Source organism: Symsagittifera roscoffensis, chromosome 5 (genome assembly GCF_963678635.1).
Source record: "Symsagittifera roscoffensis chromosome 5, txSymRosc1.1, whole genome shotgun sequence".
NCBI classification, from domain to species: Eukaryota; Metazoa; Xenacoelomorpha; order Acoela; family Convolutidae; genus Symsagittifera; species Symsagittifera roscoffensis.
Genome location: NC_087066.1, coordinates 25,707,017 through 25,714,951, shown reverse-complemented (window position 1 = coordinate 25,714,951; position 7,935 = coordinate 25,707,017).

Sequence of the window (7,935 nt, the reverse complement as noted above, 5' to 3'; positions counted from 1 at the left end):
ATTTGCATAAACATTCCTTCAATGTCAGCTAGTGTCCCAAGACCAAACTTACGAAACCGCAGAAGGACTCCAGTAAGATTTGCGAGAAAATCTGGGACTGTTAGCAGATTAGAATTTAGAGATTGGCCTTTGAATTTGGAGGCAGCATTTGAGACACGCCTTACCTTTCCCGGCTTGTTAGGGTTTACGACTTCGTGGTGAGGCAGATACCACAATCTAGAAGGTACTTCTTTGGTAAAACTGCTGGCTGCGCGTAAGACTTTTCCAGGTCCGTAACTAGCGTCTTTTCGTATAAATTTTGTAGATCGGTGTTTTTTCCGAGTCTTTTCTGCAATGATTGCAATTGTTTCAGAGCTACACAGTAGCTGTTGCTGAGACTTGAGTTGGGTTTCCAGGGAAGACCTATTTCGTATCGTCCTTTTACAAATCTTGTCGTTTTATCCAAGATTTGGAGAGCAAGATTGTCGTCGCTGCTGTAGTTTTTGTTGAGTGTAGTGATTCAGTTTTCCTCGATTTTCCAAAATTGCTGAACAAGGTAGTCCAGAGGTTGCTCTGTTGTTTTGTTGCGAGAAACGTGGAAGACAAAGGGCCGATTTTTTGTTTTGGATGAGTGTCGCTGTTGTCTATTTTTGTTCAGTTGGTATTCGCCGGCTAATTACCATCCAAATTTTGTCTGCACAGCTGAAGGTATAAAGTTGTTTCCTTCAATAACGTATAGAGGGTATGTGAACAAGAATGAGTTTACACCAAGCAAAGCTCCAATCTTCCAAGATCGAGGTGTGGAAAATGAATATGGCGAAGTGTTTCGGTAGAGCTGCAAATCTCGTTCAAAATAAAAAACACATCTGCCGCCGGTATGTTTAAGCAAGGAGTTTTGTACAAATTATTCATTGAGAACTTAACATCCGGTTTGTCATGCGGTGAGATGTGAACAGCATTATCAACCTTTGCAACTGACATTTCATGATCAATGTCGATATAACGAAGAGACATTGATGTGTGTTCCATAGATGGAATTTGCAGTTTATCTGCTATTTCCTCCTCTGCGATGAAGCTAAATTGGCTCCCGTGGTCAATTAATGCATAAGTAGTTGTGCTCGTTTCACCATGGCAGAATGAAACCGGCATTAGTTGTAGTTGTTCAAACCATTGAGGTTGTTCTAAACAAAAACTCGAAAACTCACAGGCAGTGAATCCTCCCTGATTTTCTGCGCATGCTGCGTCCTTGCTTTGTTGCGATGACATCTCTGTTTTTGATAGCTGATGTTCTGATTTGTTAGAGAGTGCTGGGCACCATATCGGCTTAGGTCTGGTTGGTTTGTAAACTTTTTTCTTTTAGGTTTGTACTCTTTTATTTTTTGGTTAAAATCTGCAGACTGCTGATTAAAGTTTCGGGTTTCCTGGGGTGCGGGTTCAAAAAAATTGTCGGAACCCCAAACTGGTTCTTGTAAGGTTGGGTGCATAGTATTGTGAAACAAGTCATGATGGGCGTTGACAACGAAAGTTGATTTTTTAAACTTGTTTGGGTTGTGAAGGCTTGTGTGATGAAATCCGTTGCACTCTTGACAACGGTTGTTTGAGACACAAGTAGTTCGGAGGTGATGAGGGCTTAAGCAGTTGACACAAAATTCAAGTTGTTTTACGATGTTGTAGCGTTGAGGTGGCGTAGAAGAACTGTACTGTGGGCATTGCATGATGTTATGTTCGTTATTACAAGAAGGGCATTGCTTGGGCTTTGTTCTGTATTGGTTGAAATTCTCAGGTCCAATTGTTTTGGAAGCCTGTGGATTGCTTGATATAAAGTTTGAGAACAGGGCGCTAGGGAATTACCGCTAAATGTTGACGGTTCTGCATTGTTGAAGGATGGAAATTGATTGTGAAGTTTGTCGAAGGTCTTCGCATGCACTTCTAGCCAATTTTGTAAGTGTTGAACATCTGTGTCCTGTATGTCGTTTCGCACGGTGTATTCCGTCCACTTAAGAAGCAAATTTTGTGGGACTTTAGTTTTGACAAGCTCTGTCAAAGTAGAAGAATTCAAATCTGCATTAAAATTGAGATTTTTGAAGGTTTGCACCATTTGTTTCAGGAAGGCGGCAAAAGAAACAAAAGAATGTCTGCTTTTGGTGGCTATTGGCCATTTTTCTAATTGTTTTATATACGCGTTGACGACAATAAATGTATCGCCAAAACGTGATTTACGATCCTCTAGCGCTGGTTTATAGAAGACTGGGTTGCATGAGTAGCCTTTGATTAGCTCTTTCGCCTTACCAGTCACGGCGTTTTGTAGGTAGGTAATTTTGTGTGCATCGCTGATGGTTGTATGGCTATCAACAGTGGCATTGAACTTATTCAACCAGTCATGGAAAGCCAGAGGATTACCATCAAATGATGGAATTTGAATTGGTGGTAACTTGACTGTGGTTTTGAAGTCAATTTTGTCTCTGTTATCTCGTTTTATGTCAAAATAGGTGGTAAGGTGAGTAAAATTGCTGACTTGCCCTTTAAACTCTGGTAATGTTGTTTGTGGCGAAATGTGGCCTCTTACAACTACAGAGTGACATCAACGATAACGATTCACTAATTCAATACAACGCGCAACTTATCCACAACTTCGAGAGAAGAAACACGAAATCAGACAACGCGCACGCCGACATGGCCTCATCATCAATTACAGACAATCATCGAGCAGAAACAAGCTATTCACTTCCAGACGATCGGCGAGCAGAAATAGGCCAACAGTTACAACTTTACAACCCAAACTGCGGATACAACAACTTACATCATCGTCCAAGACATTCTCAACCTAATATGAGCTCGGCAATAACCCACAATTATTCCGAAAGCAACGAACATCCCACAAACAGACAAGATATTGTCACATAGACAAGAGTTTTTGACAGCAGCCCTCATCCCCCGTCGTTTGCAAACAACAACGCTTTTTCTCAATGCCAGCAATACAAACCAATGATTGTCAATAACTTCGCAGATGCATGTGCTCAGCTGAGTACGGATACAACAATCGAGATCGCGACGATGTAAGTTCGGAAACTGTAGTCTACAACCAACAGCAGCCCAATAAAGCAAACAGCCAGTCCAAACAGCAGGGTTGCAAAGCCCATCGTTTGCATTTACAATTCCGCAACCTCATCACCTAATGCAACCGGGACTACACGAGCAGCCTAGCGACAATATCGATCTCAGAACCCATCTCACAACAAGCACCTACAGTTTTCCACAAGAAAAAATTTTCCAATCTCATCAGCAGATACGTTCAACTGAACAATCTTCACACCATACGTTACCGAGCCAGAAACAGCAAACTGGAGAACAAACAAACTCTTACACAGATCAAGGTTTCTACAGGCCTTACAACCCCAACAACCAAACTATAAATGATTTTCATTCAGAAAAACATATAGCGGCCTCCTCTTGTATAGTACAAACTCCTGTAATGCGAACTAAAAGACATCCGTCAGTATCAACTGAAGTCTTTTGTCCAACTTACAATTTAGAAAAACATGCATTAAACTTTGATGTTTTTCCAAACAATTTCAACGGTAGCGGATATTCTCATCAGATCTCGAAAGATATCGATCTAAACCTCCTTACTACAATGACAACCAAAACCTCGGATTTAACATTCAGATATCCCTTTACAAAACAACCTCTACATTTCCGTATCAAAGTACCTCACAAATTAACTCAGTCATATCAACGCAACCTTCATGGCAACCAATGGTTCATATGAATCCGGTTTCTTTAGTACTGGAGACATCAACTTTCCCACAACCCAAACTGCATCCTTATATGCAACCAACATTCAGCATGCATCAACAGACAAGGACCAACGCCGCGTCGATAACTTCTGGACCAACTTGTAATAACGCTTTTCTACCAGATAATAGAGAGCAAAGAAGCAACCCTCACCAATCTGCAAACTATTTTCTTCAACCATCTTTAATTCGAACCAATTCACCATAAACAACATTACCAGAGTTTGAAGGGCAAGTCAGCAATTTTCCTCAACTTACCACCTATTTTGACATAAAACGAGATAACAGAGACAAAATTGACTTCAAAACCACAGTCAAGTTACCACCAATTCAAATTCCATCATTTGATGGTAATCCTCTGGTTTTTCATGACTGGTTGAACATGTTCAATGCCACTGTTGATAGCAATACAACCATCAGCGATACACACAAAATTACCTACCTACAAAACGCCGTGACTGGTAAGGCGAAAGAGCTAATCAAAGGCTACTCATGCAACCCAGTCTTCTATAAACCAGCGCTAGAGGATCTTAAATCACGTTTTGGCGATACATTTATTGTCGTCAACGCGTATATAAAACAATTAGAAAAATGGCCAGCAGCCACCAAAAGCAGACATTTTTTTGTTTCTTTTGCCCCATTCCTGAAACAAATGGTGCAAACCTTCAAAAAATCTCAATTTTAATGCAGATTTGAATTCTTCTACTTTGACAAAGCTTGTCAAAAGTAAATTCCCACAAGATTTTCTACTTAAATGGACGGAATACACCGTGCGAAACGACACACAGGACACAGACGTTCAACACTTACAAAATTGGCTAGAAGTGCATGCGAAGAACTTCGACAAACTTCACAATCAATTTCCATCCTTCAACAATGCAGAACCGTCAACATTTAGCAGCAATGCCCTAGCGCCCTGTTACTCAAACGTTATATAAAGCAATCCACAGGCTTCCAAAACAATTGGACCTGAGAATTTCAACCAATACAGAATAAAGCGCAAGCAATGCCCTTCTTGTAATAACGAACATAACATCATGCAATGCCCACAGTACAGTTCTTCTACGCCACCTCAACGCTACAACATCGTAAAACAACTTGAACTTTGTGTCAACTGCTTAAACCCTCATCACCTCCGAACTACTTGTGTCTCAAACAACCGTTGTCAAGAGTGCAACGGATTTCATCACACAAGCCTTCACGACCCAAACAAGTTTAAAAAATCAACTTTCGTTGTCAACGCCCATCATGACTTGTTTCACAATACTATGCACCCAACCTTACAAGAACCAGTTTGGGGTTCCGACAATTTTTGTAAACCCGCACCCCAGGAAACCCGAAACTTTAATCAGCAGTCTGCAGATTTTAACCAAAAAAACAAAAGTACAAACCTAAAAGTAGAAGGCTTCCAAACCAACCAGACCTGAGCCGATATGGTGTCCAGCACTCTAACAAATCAGAACAACAGCTATCAAAAACAGAGATGTCATCGCAACAAAGCAAAGACGCAGCATGCCCAGAAAATCAGTGAGGATTCACTGCCTGTGAGTTTTCGAGTTTTCGATCTTAAATGCCAGTTGCAAAGGTTGATTATGCTGTTCACATCTCACCGCATGACAAACTGGACGTTAAGTTCTCAATGATTAATTTGTACAAAACTCCTTGCTAAAACATACCAGCGGCAGATGTGTTTAATTTGAACGAGATTTGCAGCTCTACCGACACACATCGCCATATTCATTTTCCACACCTCGATCATGGGAAGATTGGAGCTTTGCTTGGTGTAAACTCATTCTTGTTTACAAATCCTCTACACGTTATTGAAGGAAACAATTTATACCTTCAGCTGTGCAGACAAAATTCGGATCGACATTAGCCGGCGAATACCAGATGCCCACAAAAACACACAACGGAAACTTTTCAGACTAGTGCCCTCAATTTTTGATCCTCTGGGAATATTAGCACCAGTAACAATTTGTTCAAAGCAATTTTGCAATCAACGTGGAAATTAGGCGATTCTTGGGACTCATTACTGCCCGCTAACAGTCAGAAAGAACTACAAAAGCTGCTAAACCTCTTTGTGTCAATGAAACCAATCAGTCTTCCCCGAACACTTTTCAAAAGGCAATTAACAACACGGGATAATGTTCAACTTCATACGTTCACGGATGCGTCCTTGATATGAATGTCAGCAGTCGTATATGTGAGAGTCGAATATCAGCCAGAAAAACAATTGCCAACTCAATATGTAATAGGTAAGAGCAAAGTAGCTCCAATCAAGCAGCTGAGTATTCCAAAATTAGAGCTTGAAGCAGCAATTATTGGATTTTGACTAGTTGCATTTGCTAAAGTACAACTTCAGCTTAACGTCGATCCTGACGTACATATGTGTACAGACAGTCAAGTTGTAATTGATTGGATCAACTCGAAGAAAAAACAAAAAAGTTTTGTATCAAATCGTCTAGCCGAAATAAACGCTACTCATGAAAACAATAACTAGCACCATATATCGACTCATCTGAACCCTGCTGATCACGGCACTAGAGGATTAAAACCTATAGATATCGAATCAAAATGGTTAGCAGCCCCATCCTTTCTGATGTCACAACCATCTGAATGGCCACAAAAGTATTCCGTAATAGAAACTAATAGCGTCTCATTATTCGCCTCAGTGTGTGCATCACAAAAACCGTTTTCAGGTACTCCAGTCTTTGACATCAGTCGTTTTTCCTCGTGGAAAAAAAAAACTTTTGTTGACCATCGCCGCAGTTTTCAGTTTTTTCACAAAACTGAGCTCATCATCTGCAAAAGACCAAGACTTTAACGGAAAACATCGAAAAGATTGAAAGCATTCAACTAGTAACGATATGGAACGAGCGAGAAATTATATCATCATATCAGCAGAGCGAGAATCTTTCAGTGAAACCATCGAACATCTACAACAGAAGCGGCGCCAGGAAGCGAAGAACAAACTGGTTAAATTCAAGCCATACCTTGACCAAAAGCATATGCTTGTTCGCGCAGCAGACTCGAATTTGCCCCAACATTGGAGCTTGAATCACGTCACCCGCTGATTCTATTAGCAACTCATCCAACAGTTAAACTCTATGTAGAGCATGCACACCAAATTTGCATGCATCAAGGCCAAGAGTTCGTCAAATCTTTCGTGCAGCAGCTCTACCACATCATTGGGATACGACAAGCTCTTCGTTCAATCGCTCATCATTGTTTCTTGTGTCGACGATACAAAGCAGACAACCTCCAGCCAATCATGGCACCATTAGCACTGAAGCGATATCCCGACGAAAATCATCTTTTCCCGTTCACTAATGCTGGAGTAGACTTTTTTGGCCACTTCTATATTTGAAACAAAACAGATATTAAGACACATTACGGTATATTTTTTACTTGTTTTGCAACTAGAGCTAATCATTTCGAAAACTGTCCAAATCTGAACACTGATTCACTTATGAACGCAATAGGTCGGTTTACAGCTAGACGGGGAACTCCAAAAACGCTCACCAGTGATAACGAAAAAACGTTTGTTGGAGCCTCTAAAGAACTAAAAGACGCCATAAAAATGGTTGACAATAGAGCCTGCTCTTTCAAGCTACAACGGCAAAACATCCAGTGGTTCTTCAACCCGCCATATGGCCCTAATTTCTGTGGCGCTTGGGAACGCTTGATTCAGATTGCCAAGAGAACAATCCTCATCATTCTTGGATCGCGAAAACTCACACTTGATGTTTTTCAGACAATTTTAACCGAAACCGAAATGATACTGAATTCGAGACCCTTGACAATTGTAACTGATTACCCAGAAAATGACGAGCCACTGACGCCAAATCACTTTGTCATTCAACGACCTTTCAGCAGCCTTCCACCAGGATTATTAGACGACAGCATGCCATTAACATACACTAAATGGACCCACGTTACCGCTCTTGTTAAGGTGTTTTGATTTTTTTTGCAACGCCTTTTGCGCCGTTCCAGACAATTCGGGGCCCCGGGAGTATGTTGCCGAAGCAACTACATTTTCCCAATCTTTATAAATCAAAAGTCACTGTGATCAAATATTTGTAATCTCTGTGATATAAACACTCTCGAAACAAACCAGAACTAAGAAAGTTGACTCTTGAAGCCATGTTTTGACCTAAAGTGA